General features: G+C 42.2%; 1 non-coding gene across 1 annotated transcript; it reads right to left on the reverse strand.

The window, feature by feature from the left end:
- Positions 1–14,482: 14,482 nt before the first annotated feature.
- On the reverse strand, positions 14,483–14,589 carry LOC117030627 (U6 spliceosomal RNA). Its single transcript, XR_004424428.1, has one exon. It is a non-coding gene; the product is annotated as a U6 spliceosomal RNA (small nuclear RNA).
- Between the last annotated feature and the right edge of the window lie 284 nt (positions 14,590–14,873).

The following is a 14,873-nucleotide window of genomic DNA, read 5'->3' on the forward strand; positions in this document are numbered from 1 at the left end:
CTCATTTCACCACCGAGAAATCATTTCTAACACCCATCAAGTTAATACAAAGGCCCCAGGGCAGATTCAAATGGCCACGTATGCATAGCTACCCTGGAATGTGAATTATTGAGTAGAGCCCTTCAGTGTTCACTAACTGCCTGTGGGGTGTACATTTTTACTCACAGGTTTGGCTATTGCCGTGCTCCTCTCCCCCCGCTAATCCTCATAAATGATATTATGGACATCATTCATGGAAATAAAATATCGCTGTAAAATCCCTGCCACTCAGAGTAAAGCAGTGTGCAGGTTATTAAGCCATTGTTTATTCCAAACTCTGATGCTGGGGCACATTTCTGCTTTGCCAGCTGTTCCTGTTAGATTTTGCCTGGAGGAGCACTGGAGAGAAATTGCAAGGCTGGAGAAGAAGGGACTACTCCTTCTTGTATCCAGCATCAGCCAGCAACTAGATTTCACTTTATCAGCTGCAGAAGGTTCCAGCATCAACTGGTTCCACTTTCCAGGTTGTTTTTAGCACTCCTGGAACCAGCTTTATCATGTTCTCAGAAGCATGGGTCCCACTTCCACGAAGCCATATTCTCATGCCTCTGAGGCACCAACACCAGCCAAGCAACTCGTCCCTTAGATGTCTGGGTCCCAGCTCCATGGGGCCCCTCCTCTCAGTTTCCATGTTCTGGAAACTCTGACTTTTTTCCTTTGTTTCTGCAGCCCCAGGACTGGCTGCTCCTTCTTTCACTTACTGTCTTTGTATTACCTCAGTGTTCCCCTTGTGCTTTTCTGACCCTTCAACACCTGATTTACTAAGTTTCTATATTACATTTTCTCTGTTAAAACAACTGGTCTGGGTTCTGTTTTCCACACTGGATGCTGACTGGTACAGTCAGGGTCTAAAAATATGAACAGAAGCAGAAAAAAATATTCTAGGAACTTTACAAAGAAAATTTCAAACCAAAAGATTTGTATACAAGGAAAGGACTAGTAGAATATAATTACCTTTGGGTAGCCCAAGATGTAAAATGTCAGTATGACAGACTTGTATCAGATAATTAGAAGCTTTTTCTGAAATCTAGTTATCACAGCAGGTATTGGGGAAGCAGGCACTAAGTGCCTAGGAGTTATACACAGTGTGCTAGCTCGTCTCCAAAGATGGCCTCAATAATTCCTTCCTTCACTCTATACACATGCCATTCTTACATCAAGGGTAGAACTTATTTTCTCTCCCTGTGAGTCTGGGCTGGCTTTACAACTGACTTTGTACTGACATTTTGGGAATTTTGAGCCCAGTCATTAAGAGGATGGGCAGCTTATTCTTCTTGTTCTTGGATTGCTCATTCTTGAGACCCTCTCTCTCATAATCCAGTCACAATGCTATGAGAATCCTGACACACATGGAGACACCACATAAAGGAGAACTGAGGTACACTGGTCAAGAGCTCAACTGAGATCCCAGTGGACAGCTAGCATTTACTGCCAGCCACGTGAGAGAGCTATCTTGAATGTTCCAGACCAGTTGGGCCCCCAGATGACTGTGGTTCCAGCTGACATCATGTGGAGTAGGAGAACCACCCAGCTGAACTCAGACAACCAAGGGACTGGTGAAAGAGCGAAATGGTTGCTTAAGCCCCTAGGTTGGAGAGTGTGTTGTATGCAAGAAGAGAGGACCAAAACAGACAGGAAGCCCAGTTCCCAGAGACTGGGAGGCTAAGATCACTGATGATAGGAAACTTGGTGATATGGTTATTAAGGTTGGTCAAACCCATACTAGCAGTAGTATTTATACCTCTCTCAAATGATTCCTTTGAAGCTAGCAAAGCCGGGGGGAAATTTGATTACATCAGCTGCTACCAGAGGTTAGGGAAGGGTCTCAAAACCTTTGATAGATTGCTTGGGAGATGGAAGATGAAGCACTTGGACGTTGAGTGGAAGGAGACAACAAAGATATAGGCAGAATTGCCTACATAGAAGTAGATAGGAACTGCTGGAATGAATGAAGACAGAGGAAAGAGGAGAAAGAGAAGTAGAGAGTGCAAGAGCAAGTGAACAAGTAAGCAAGGCCTAGGGGTGAGAGTGAGGCTGAGAATGGAGCAGGCAGATCAACGGGCCAAGGAGGCCAGATTCTTGAGAAATTCCCAGTGGTGGGAGGGTGTAGGACTTTTAGAACAAGGTCAATCAGTACCTGGCATTTATATAAATTCACACTTTTTTGGGAGGTTTTCTGTTGAAATTCATGTGGAAATGAGACCACAGATTCAAAATTTTTTGAAATAGAAACACTTTACATTTATTAAACAATATTCATGTGAGAAGAAAGGAGGAGATCAGCTATAAGACCGAGCCATCTGTCAATTTGCCTCATTTCTTAACATCATTTTACCATTTCTCTTATTCCTGAGTGCAATCCAAGATGCCCCACCCTGCTCTTCCCATCTCTTTCCAGAAATTGTGTTGGGAGACACAGGAAATGGAAACTCTTGTCTACATAAACAAATGTTATACTTTGAAAAGCAATTCAAGTACACATTTTAAAAACAAAGGGAGTCAAAGTAAATAGAATAAATTCATCTGGGAAAAGAGTCAGGTGACTATTTAAAAAGAAAGAATTAGAAGAATGGAGGGATTAAAAGTTGAGGGAAGAAAGCATGAAGGATCTATTTTGTTTGGTTTTTAGCTTTTGGGACACATGACATAGATTTCTTTGTCTCTGGAGATAACCGATTTCCCTCAATTAGATGAAGGATGAGGGGCTCCATTTCCGATCTGCACAGAGACAAAACTACAGAATAGGAAGAAATGCGTGAGGGAGACTCAGCAAGAGCTGGGAATCTTCTCAAGAAGTGGTCAGGAAATCATGAGCTCCTAGGAATTTGCAGAGATTTGGGAACAGCACTGATATTCTCACAAGGTTTGGGGAGGCTTGAGCTGAGCTCCTCCAAATCCAAAGAACAGACGCAGATGATAATCACAAGAGTTCCAAGAGAGAATTAGACCTTTGTGTGCTATGGGCAACCATTGTATGTAATGAATTAACTTTTTCCTGTGCATCTAGAATGGTACTTGTTATCAATTCTCCCTGGGACAAATGAGAACAGAGTTACTTGAATCACCTTCTGTGTTCTGGGGTCCAGACATAGAACCCCAGTTGAGACATCAGGCTTTTTATAGCCCAAATAAGGTACTCTCTGATAAAGTCGGAAGAGATTTAGAGTTTTTAGAGAAAAACTTTGGTGGTGTACTCCAAACCCTGGCTGGTGAGAGAGTCGCTACTCCAGTCATCAGGAACTTTTGGTCTCCAAGGTAGAAGGCACCTTGAGAGTCATGGAATTCATTCCCCTTATTTTCCTGATTGTGAAAGTGAAGCTTAGAGAGGTGAAGTGACTTGTCCAAGGTGAAGAGTTGGTTAGGCATTAGAGCAGGAAGGGGAAGCCGGTTTTTTTAATTCTAAGCCTAGGGGCCTTCTGAGAAAAAATTATCTGTAATTGTATTATTACAAATATTCCCTGTTTGATCTCCCTTCAATACTCCTCCCCTGTGGTTAATGATCATTCTTTTCCTTTTGCCTCAACATATTCACTCGAGTCTGAGTGAATATGACATGGAGCAGAGCTGTGCTACACATGCAGTGTGAGAGAGAAATATCTTTCGCTGGTTGTAAGCCACTGAAGTGTTGGAGTTGTTTGTTACCATAGGCTAACTTACCCTATCTGACTATTACAGTTAAGCAGGCCATCTTGCAAGTGGGGGAATTTATTATCCATTGATCTGACTGGAAACTACATTTCTATTGTAAGCTATTAATTTGGAATGCTGCTATAATTCATTTCCTATGAGTCTGGGTTGCCTTAGCAGTGTAAGGATGGATCTAATCAACCTGGATAACAGGAACATCAGAGCCACCAGTTTAGAAAAAACAGCGACTTTGAGGTCTTCCCTAACCATCCCTTCTTCCACTAGAGAGTAAGCAAGGGAAACAGGTGGGAGAGTGAGGGGAAGGGGACCAGGCCAAGAAAGGGACATGGGGGATTGCAGGTAGGCAAAATTTCCTGACTCCATATTTTTGTGTGGTGCCAATTTTGAGAATTAGCCCTGCACCTGAACCTTAGAAGGTTCTACCATCCCTGGTACCATTCCATGTGGTCCACTCTCTCACAGGAGGCCATTCCTTATCCCTAATCAGGAGCAGAAGGAACTTTTAAGATGGTGGCTTTTGGACTATATCCTAAATATTACATTTCATTTTTCATCTTAGCTGTACAAAACAAAGTTTTCATTCTATATTGCTCATTTTTTCATAATCAAGTTTTCAATGATCAAAGAGGTTGAATTAGAGTAATCATTGGTTATGTCATTAATATCCACTGTGTGTCATTGAAGTGAATCAGCTTAAAGTGAGGTAATTGCAGCCCCAGAACTGGAGTATGTCACTAGAGAGTTATCCTTTGGCTGGAGATATTGTACACCTGCCCTTTGATTCACACATCATCTAGAAGCAAATCCCAAATACCTAACTTAGATAAAATATTATTCTGGTGCTTTTAGAATTTTGGCATCCCTCTTGACAGAGTCCGAGTCACCTCAAAGTGTTGCCAAAGACGGGGTGATTCACTTTCATCATCACAACTTCAAAACACCAGGTCATTAAACATTCCTTATATTTTAACCCCAATTTTATAGATCTTATAAAGTCGTGAGTAACCTTTAAAAGGCGTCCTGAAGGGAATGTATATGTATAAAAAGTCTTCTTAAAATGAATTTTGTATTTGGTACTTCGCAAACAAAACAGGCACAAAGCAATTAAGACAGATAGGAGCAAGCTTTGTGTTTCAAATATTGGCACTTCATGACTCTCACAGTTAAGACAAAAGCTATTTTATGTCAGCATTAGGCAGGCAGCCATAAAATCTCTCTGAAGTAACTGCATGAGAACCAAGATGTTTTGTTTATGTGTTGTAAAAAGTTCACAAAGGCTCCATTATGTAGGAATGTTAAGTATAACACAAGTGACAAGTCCATCCTAACATACGTCTGATCTTGCCTGGCCCAGAGCAGTCCCGCTACAGGGACGGCTCTTTGCATAAATATTTGGATTAGACACTCTTCACTTACGGTTCATATTAACACAGCGTGCCACTGTCCAGATGGAGTGGTCCTCACCGCTCGATGGGTGCACTCATGAGCTACCATCAAAGCACTGAAAAAAGGCACCAGACCCTGGGGGACCAATGACTGAATGAATGACAGTGCCCAGCATTCCTTCATTATCCAGGTGCTTCCTATTGCCTCCATGAGCTGCATGTTTGCAATATTTGGTTTCAAGCACTGCAAAATTTACTTGGAGAAGAGGCAGTCTAGTTGTTAAGAGCATGGCTTCTGGAGCCAGGCTACCTAGTTTCAAATACTGGCTCTGCCATTTACTATCTGTGTGACCTTGAGTAAGTTCCTTAACCTCTCTGTACCTAAGTTTCTTCATCTATAAAGTGGCTGTGAAGATAACAGTACCTACTTACGGGGGTGCTATGAGGGTTAAATGAGTTTGGGCACATAAAGGACATAGAATATGTTGTTCCTGGCACACAGTAAATGCTACATAAGTGCTATCTGTCACTACTGTCTCTGGTTACAGTTGCTGTGATTTGGGATAGCGTCAGTCAGGAGAGGCTCCATCTGGTTTTTCGGGACACTCAGTTGCCAAGACACCTAGAAAGCCTATCACAGGAACTAATTTGAGGCCCTGGACTCTCAAGGAGTACCCGAGGAGGTCAGGGTCTTAGGGGGGCAGTTTCACTAAACTTTGTCACTGGGTAGGGCTTGGGCAGCCCCAACATGGTAATGTCTCCTCTCACATGAGTGGGGCCAGGGCTGGCCTGGTAGTTCCTGACATCGATGCAAAGATGGACAGTGAACTTGTGGCAGCAGCCAAGCTCCTGGGAGTGTATAATGATGGACTTCACCATTATTCGCTCATATAAAGAGAGTATCATGCTTACAGTTTTAGGTTAAGAAGATTGTTCCAAAAACATGTCTATGCTAAAGACCTTTAAATGAAGGTTTAGTCTCATATAGATCCGGAGCTATCTGGACAAGAGTCTTAGAAGCCCCATCCTCACTAGGAAATGAGGACCTGGAATGGATCTGGCTACCCAAGCCTGGTGTCTGGGATGCTTGGTGGGGAGACCCTAGGCTTCAGCATATCCCATCAAGCTGCAGCCGCCCTGCCATGCTGTGGCAGACACTGTTGGCTGGTTATCCTATAACCATTCCTCTTTTCCCTTTGCCTACCTCACACTGTAGAAGTGCAAAGTCAAACACTATGTGCTCTTGTGGGTAGTCATGTGACACAGCTCTGTCCCATGAGACAAGAAGAATTCCTCTGAGAAATACTGGGGGTGCCAAAAAAAAATGTATACAAGTGAGACAGGTTAGTTAATATGATTACTAGGTAGACGGTGGGGGGGCATGTCCCTGGTGGAATAAACAAAAGCAGCCATATCCTGAAATTCCAGGTTCTGGAATGTCTCCTTCACTCCAGGACAGGGACATGAGAATACGCCTTGAGGTTAATAAATAATCTCAAATCCCTCTGGCAGGACAAAGGAGCGATCTGATAGACAGGAATGGGTTGGTTCGTTAATCCCTTCAGGATGAGCAAAAAGGACAAACCTGAATTCAATTAGAAGGCTCCAGCCCCCTTCCCCAAGCAGGCAAGGGAAGGTATAAAAATAAGAACTTTTGCCTTAGCTAGTGGGCACCCGCATTCGGCACCCCCTCCCACTCAGGAGCTGCAACCTCTTCTCCTGCCTCTAATAAACTATCTTCCTTTACAACTTTTTGCCTCTCCCTGGTCTGTGTGTCTATTCTTCGGCTTCACGAGACACGATCCAACCCAGAAACTGTTGGCAGATTCAACATCATTTACATCATTTGGGGTCTCACAGAAAAATATTCCTACTTCACAAGTGGACACTTTGGTCAACGTTGCTCAAGCAGTAGTTTGCCATAATCAGATGCTGATGGTAACCACTTTGAGAACCTCTTGTAATTGCATAAATCAAACGTGACTTGTATTCATCTTTTATTATCGGCATATATTGAGGATTACAATTTTAATAGTTTTTTTTCCTTTCTTAAAATGTGTATACGTTTTTGTGGCACCCTCTGTATTTTCCCGTACTTTCTGCCTTTGGGGGCAGTTACGTGAAGATATGATGCTTATAGCTGTAGCAACCATTTTGTGACAATTAGATAGCAAGACTAAGGGCAATGAAGCCAATATGCTGAGGAATGGTAGAAGGGAAGGATGGAAAAAACTTGAAATCTCCATGTCCTTGTTGAGCTGCTGAACGAATCCTGGAACTGCTTGTCTCTGGACTCTTCATTAAGTAAACAACAATGCTTACAAGGTTTAAGTCACTGTTACCTGTTTTTCTCTTAGTTAACCCAGAAAAGCATTCCCAAATGATACCTTACCTCTCACCCAGTGTGCCTAGTTTGTGTACCTGAACTGCTGTCTTTTCTCCACACTTGCAAACCCTTTGGCCAGGAATCAGGCCCTTGGTTGACCAGGCTTTACTAGCATTGTTAGCTGTTTCTCTCTCTCCAAGGTTCTGGAATTGACTGCTCAGCCTCTATGGCTGAGACCCAAGGATGCCCCGTTTACCTGCAAGCAAATGCAGAATCTGGCCAGAGATTCTTGCCATGGTGTCCCATTCACTGAATTGCACCCCTTCTGTGTTGATGTCCCTCCAGACCCAAGGCTTCCCTATTATTTGGAACATTGTGATTTGAACTACAGGCCACCCAAAGCAAGGTCAGCTCCCTTAGTCCCAGGCCCGCCCAATTCGGCCTTACTCATGCCTCCAAAAGATGCCTTCAGCTGAGGCGACATCCCAGCATAGTTGACAGCTGGGTCCACCTTGGCTGGGACCTACACAGCCTGGAAGGTTAAGGCCCAGAAACAGCTCCTCTCAGTCCTGAAGATTTTGAGTCCTAGGTGCTTAATCCTTCACTCCTCAGTTTTTCTCATGCTGCTGACTTGTCGTTTTGACCTTGGCCAAGAAACTTGATCTTAATCCCCGTGTTGCATCTGTTCAGAATGGTATTTTGGAAAAGAGTCCTGGATTTTAAGAGTTAGGAGGTTTTGGCTCTAGTCCCACCTCTCCCACAAACAAACTAAAGTAGGCTGCTACTGTTCCTTTCTGGGCTTCTATTTTTCCCTATACAAAGTGGAGTGTCGAGCCTTTGCCTGACATTGCTGTTTACACATTTTAGGAAGTGAATTTTAAACTTGGAGATACAATAAAAATTATAGCATACACCGTGAAGAAATTATTTAGAATGTTGAGAGATATTTCTTATGATGTCTTTTTTAATTTTGAGGTTTGGGGAGTATAATGGAAATTTCACTGGAGCCATTCCTAATTTAAAAAAAAATCACACTAATTTTACCCCAGGGTTTTCTAATACACCAGAAATAAATTACAGAAAGGAGAAAATAAAGCACTAAGTAATTCTGCCCAGCTGTAAACCTTGCTTTTCATGTGAATTAAGTCTTTGAACCCTAAAAATCCATTTTGCTCTTGGACAAATTCCAGAGACACTGTGCTCTTGGGGAAGCAAGCAATGGTGCCAGGGACAGAATGGCTGTTTGGAGAGGAAGTTTCCCCTACAGTTGTGCTGATCCAAGAAAGAAGCTTGAGGAGTGGGGCACGCTGGGGGATGAGCTCAATGTTTCCACTTCTTAGCACATGCAAGCTGCCTCCCTCCTTTTCAATTTACTCTGCTGCTTCTTTCTGCCATCTTAAACATAGTCCCTGACTCTCTTCCTTATGAGTATATTTGTCTTTGTAACCTTTCAAGGCCGTGGCTGTCCTGCTGATTAAACTCTGCTGGAAATGGCGAGGCCTTCAGTGTATAGTCAGTTCTATCCTTATGTAAGCTCATCTGGTTTTTCACATCTGAGCATGTCTGTGTGGCAACTACTGTGTACAGATGTACAGAGAGGCAAAGTGTGTGCAGGGCACCAAAAGAAGAAAGCCCATTTGGGGTAACTCATATTGTGCTGGTAATAGACACTTTAACAGTTTTAAAAGTTGTGGTAAAATATACGTAATATTTCTCATGTGTACCTTTTGTAAGTGCACAAATCAGTGGCGTTACTTTTATTCACAATGTTGTCTACCCATCCCCACTATCTATACCCAAAACTTTTTCATCACCCCCAACATAAACTCTGTACCTATTCAACAACAGCTCCCCATTCCTCCCTCCCTTTGCCCCAGCCCCTGGTAACCTCTATTCTGCTTTCTGTCTCTATGAATTTGTCTATTCTATACAGTTCATGTAAGTGGAATAACACAATATTTATCCTTTTGTGTCTGACTTCTTTCACTTAGCATAATGTTTTCAAGGTTCATCCATGCTGTAGCATGTGTCAGAACTTTATTCCTTTTGATGGCTGAATAATATTCCATTGTATTGATGTAATGCATTTTGTTCATCCATTCCTCTGTTGATGGACACCTAGGTTGTTTCCAACTTTTGGTTATTGTGAACAGTGCTGCTATGAACATTTGTATATGGAGATCTGTTCGTGTCCTTGCTTTCAGTTCTTCTGGATATATACCTAGAAATGGGACTGCTGAGTCCTATGTTTTTTTCACGTGGACATAGTGTCAGTAGTACTAACACAGACGGTAGGGTTTGCAGACAGGGCACGAAGTCATGTCCAGAAGGCTGAGTCAAGGATCAGAGCCAAGTGCAAGGAGAAGAATGGGTTGGAAGAGATGGACCATGTGGTTCTCCTATAAAATTCAGTCAGGCCCATGGTGAAGGCAGAACTAGGGGCCAGGAGGTGGGGAACTGTCTCTTTGTGGAAGGACTGCAGGAGCTCTAGAGAAGGTGGAGCTGAGCAGGCAGCTGGGGAGGCTGAGCAGCCAGGAAGGTGAGAGGCAGAGGATCAAATGACAGCTGTGCAGTAAAGAAGCTGAGTCCATGGGAACTGAGTAGCACAGTCGAGTAGAGGACAGGGGCCAAACTAGCCATCCAGGAAGCAGTACGACCCTGGCAACTAACAAGTCTTGATACTTTGGGCATTCCTCCCAAGCTAGAAAGACTCTTATATCCCTTCTGCTGATACAGGGAGAAAACCTGATGGCTGTTGGTTTGTGAAGGAAAATATATAGATAAGGCCTGATACTGACTCCTACCTGTGGGAAAGGATCTCTGAAGCAATTCCCTTTTGGAGACCAAAATTAGCAGCTAAAGGCTCCAGATGATCCATCATTCTGGACTATGCTATGAGCAACTATTAGGAAACAGCACGGTTTTATTATATGTGGCACACAAGGGTAAATATATTGCATGTGTACTGAGCAAAGTTTTCTGTTGGGAGGCCAAGAAACACACGTATTAAATTCTAGGTGATGACTAATTCCTAACTACCTGGCTTAAAAAAGCAGAGGCCATTCCAGGCTACTTCAGTCAGTAATTCCATGAGGGCACAAAGCAGCGGGCATCCTAATCCCTGTGTCCTACAGCCTGCTGAAAGGGAGTTTGTATCTCATCTCCAGGTTTATCCCTCGAGCAAGGGCAATAATTGAAAGGGTCATCTAGGGAAGACAGACAGGAGAACAGCTGCCTGGGACCAAACCAGGGTAGGTGAGCTCTCAGCCCAGAACAGTGTACTGTAGATCCACATTTGGGCTCACCGAACAAAGCTGCACAAATCTTGGATGGTACAAAACTTGTCTGGCTGGAAAGGTCTCTCCTCTGCCACCACCTAGCCACAAAGAACTGCACCAATGCTACCAGAAAGCACACAAACACTGCTTTGAATTCGTATAACCCAAGTGGATAGAACTTACATTATGAGAGAATTTAGTTCATGTTCCTTTCCTCAAGCATTCTGAAATAGGCCTTCATAGTAACAGGCCCAATTGTGGTCATTCTGACACTTTGAGAAAGCCCCACGCTTTCTGGATTCTGACATGCTTATGTATGCCAGCCCCTTTCTCTGGTGGGGTTCCATATCCTCTCTGTTTGTGCAAATCTGAGCACTTCCAGGCTCAGAGGTGCTTTTTATGAAATCTTTCCTGGGATTGCATGCTGCTCCTCTGAAAGCCTAAAGTCACGTTCAATATTCTGTTTTATTTGGGTATCTTAAAATTCCCTCTACCTATGGTAAACTTGAGGTCACATGTTTTTTCTTATTTTTCCATTTCTCCAGTGTGTTTTGCATTGAAAAGGCATGCAATAGATATTTATAGAGATAATTAATGGGTAACCTCATGAATATAGAAGCAAATTATATTTAGTACAACTTTTTAGAATCTCTATTCCATAAAGTGGTGCCAGTATATTTGGGGGACGTGTTCCTAAGCATCTGACTTAAGTTCCCAGTGTTTCAGTGTATCTATTTTTTCCTGTCTTTCTTAGCAGAAAAAGCACCATCTGCTACATAGTATTACTCAATCAATTAATTAAGTGATTAATTAGGTCCTAAGTGCCTCTGCAGCTCTTCCTTCTTCAGGCTGGCCAACTCCCATTCCTTTAATCCTCCATTTTCTACCGCCTGCGCCTTAGTTTTCTCTGCAGGAAAAATAGGTCAGTATGTTACCTCACCAGGTGGTTGTTGCGAAGACAAAATCGTACAGTGATGTGGAAATGTTTGGAAAAGTGATTGGTGCTGCGCGAAGTGATACCGGACTAGGAACATTTCAAACCACTGTGTACAGTGACACATTTGGCAGTATGGGAGAAGACAGTGTCACAGAACAAGTTATTAGCCATTGCGATCTCTGGGGAGACCGTGTGCCATGAGAATCTCACAAGGAACAGCACTAAGGACATTTCCTCTATTAATCATGGTACCCAGAACAGCGCTCTCTTGTGTACCCACTTAATCAGAACAGTGCACCTTCCCTCCAAAGCAGCAAATACCTAAAACACACAGCACATTATTTCAAAGTCACAGGAGTTACCTTCCAGAACAAGATAGCCCATTAAAAAATGAATAATGTTCATTTCTTCCTGGAAAAACAAATCAATACCCCTCAGTGGGCCCAATGCCACACACCAGCATCCGCACAGTAGTTTGCCTTTATCCAGAAGGAGGCGACAGAAAGGACAGCGTTTCCTCCCCCTCCCTCTGGCTCACCCCTTTTGCCCCCATGGAAGTAGTTCACATCATCTCTCCTCTCAGAGGCTGAGTCTGAAGTGAAAGAAGTTTACCTCTGTCAAATAGGACATTATACATTTCTGCTATGATTGACCCTCGGGGGGCAAATATTTTCTTCTAAACCCCATGCAGACTTTAGGTTCTGATTACTCAGAGAAGTACAGTTGTCCATTTTATACATTCAATTACAACCCCTTGACAGTTCAATTCAGTTAAACAGATAGTTTTAGGTTAATATTTTTTAGCTTCTATACTATGCATCAGACACCATGCTAAGCACTTTCTATGAATTATGCCATTTAATTCTCTCATTTTATAAACAAGGAGATTGATATCAGAGAGGTTAAATCATACACCCAAAGCCACACAGCTGGTAAGCGGTAGAGCTGGGTTTTGAACCTAGGTCAGTGTGGCTCCAGAGTCCTTGCTTGTAATCATTATGCTATACTGGTCACATGCTGGGTGGTAAGCGTGGTATTAAGTGCTAGGGACACAGGAATGAATTAGATTTGCTTCTTGTCCCCAAGTGTGAGAGCCTGGCATATTTTTGTGCCTATATACCTAACTTTCATTTAGAATTTACTGGATATCATAACCCACTGTGAGATGGGAACTGAACAGCCACAGAACTGAAGTTCTTGTTCAAAGTGGGGTTAGTAGATGACAGAAGAGAGATTCAAACCCAGGCAATCTGACTTCACTTCCCACATGGCTAAGTACCGTGCCACATTTCTCTCCCCAAATATGTGTAAACAGATATTCCCCCAAGGTGTGATAATTTCTTTAACAGAGGTGAGTAAATGTATAATGTAACACAACCACTGCTTAGGTCGAGGGCGCCAGATTTGGGGTTTAAATGGTCCCACCAAGGGAGGTGGCAAAGGTGGGACAGGCATTCCAGGCAGGATGCCTCCAAGAGCAGGAAGGTGTATCTGTGTCCATCACAGACAGCACCTCATTTCTGTGCCCCATTCAAAGTGACCCAATAGCCCAGGCAGTGCAGAACACTCTCCCAAGACTAGTGGTTTCTTGTTTCTTGTTTTCCGTTTTTTACTTTTTATTGAAATTTTACTTACGAAAAGTAAAGTGCTTTAATCTTAAGTGTACAGTTTGATGAACTTTTACATAGCTATACACCTATGTAGACACAGCTCAGAGTAAGATATAGATTTTTCCATAGCCCCAGAAGATTCCTTTGTGACCTTTCCCAGTCAATACACATACCCCTTGCCTGAGATACTCAGTATTCTGACCTCTATTGTTGGTTCTGCCATTCTTGAACTTCACGTAAATACGAGCGCAGAATCACACAATACGTGTTTTTTTGTATCCAGGTTCTTCTGCTCAACAAATCACACCAAAAGATGCACACACACACATGCATTCACACATATGTGCGCACACATACACAGATACACACATACATTTAGCTTTAGTAGGTATGGCCAAACTATTTTCCAAAGTGATTGTATCAATTTAAACCCCTATGAGCAGTGTACAAAAGTTCCAGTTACTCCACATTCTAACTGACATTCGATAGAGTTCAATCTGACCATTGTTTTTTTAAATTTTGAAATAATGATTGATTGTGGGAACCACAATCAAGATACAGAACTATTCTGCTACCACAAAGATTTCCCTCATGCTGCCCCTTTATAGTTCTACCCACCACTCTCCCTACACCATCCATGACCCTTGGCAATCACTAATTTGTTCTCTATCTCTATACTTTTGTCATTTTGAGAATCTTAAATAAATGATTCATACACTTTGTCACCTTTTGAGATTGTCTTTTTCATTCAGCATAGTGCCCTTGAGATCCATCCAAATTGTTACACATATCAGTAGTTTGTTCCTTTTTATTGCTGAGTAGTATTCTATGGTATGGATGTACCATAGTTTGTTTATCCAGTCAACTATTATAGAACATTTTGATTGTTTCTAGATTTTGGCTATTACAAATAAAACCACTATGAAAAATCATGTATAGGTTTTAATGTGGTCATAAGTTTTCATTTCTCTATGATAAATGCCCAGGTGTGAGATTGATGGGGTCATAAGGTAAATTTTCCAGTGGGGCTAGAACATTTTGTAGTCCCACCAGAAATGTATGAGAGACCCAGTTACTCTATATTCTTGGGAGAAGATGGTGCTGTCACTACTTTTTTTCTGTTTCTTCTGTGTTTTTCTTCCTGCCTGGTTTACTTGAACATTCTTTAGAATTCCTTGTTGATTTATTTGTGTTTTTGTGACTTATTTGTGTTTATTTGATTGTGTTTCCTAGTGTATCTCTGAATAACTTTTTTTTTTTTAAATATGGAACGCTTCACGAATTTGCCTGTCATCCTTGCGCAGGGGCCATGCTAATCTTCTCTGTATCGTTCCAATTTTAGTATATGTGCTGCCGAAGCGAGCACTGAATAACTTTTTAAATGATTTCTCTAATTGCTATATTACATACACATAACTTATCACAGTCTACTAGTATCAACGTTTTACCAGTCTGAGTGAAGTGTAGAAATCTTAGTTCACTCTGTATCCTTTTACCCTCTGCCACTTAGAATATAATTGTCTTAAATATTTCCTCTACATACATTGAGAACTACTCCAAGACAGTAGTATGATTTTTGTTTCAACTATCTAGCATAATTTAGAAAACTCAGAAAGAGAAGGTCTATTCTTTTTACCCATATTTTGATAA

Source organism: Rhinolophus ferrumequinum, chromosome X (genome assembly GCF_004115265.2).
Source record: "Rhinolophus ferrumequinum isolate MPI-CBG mRhiFer1 chromosome X, mRhiFer1_v1.p, whole genome shotgun sequence".
Classification (NCBI taxonomy): Eukaryota; Metazoa; Chordata; class Mammalia; order Chiroptera; family Rhinolophidae; genus Rhinolophus; species Rhinolophus ferrumequinum.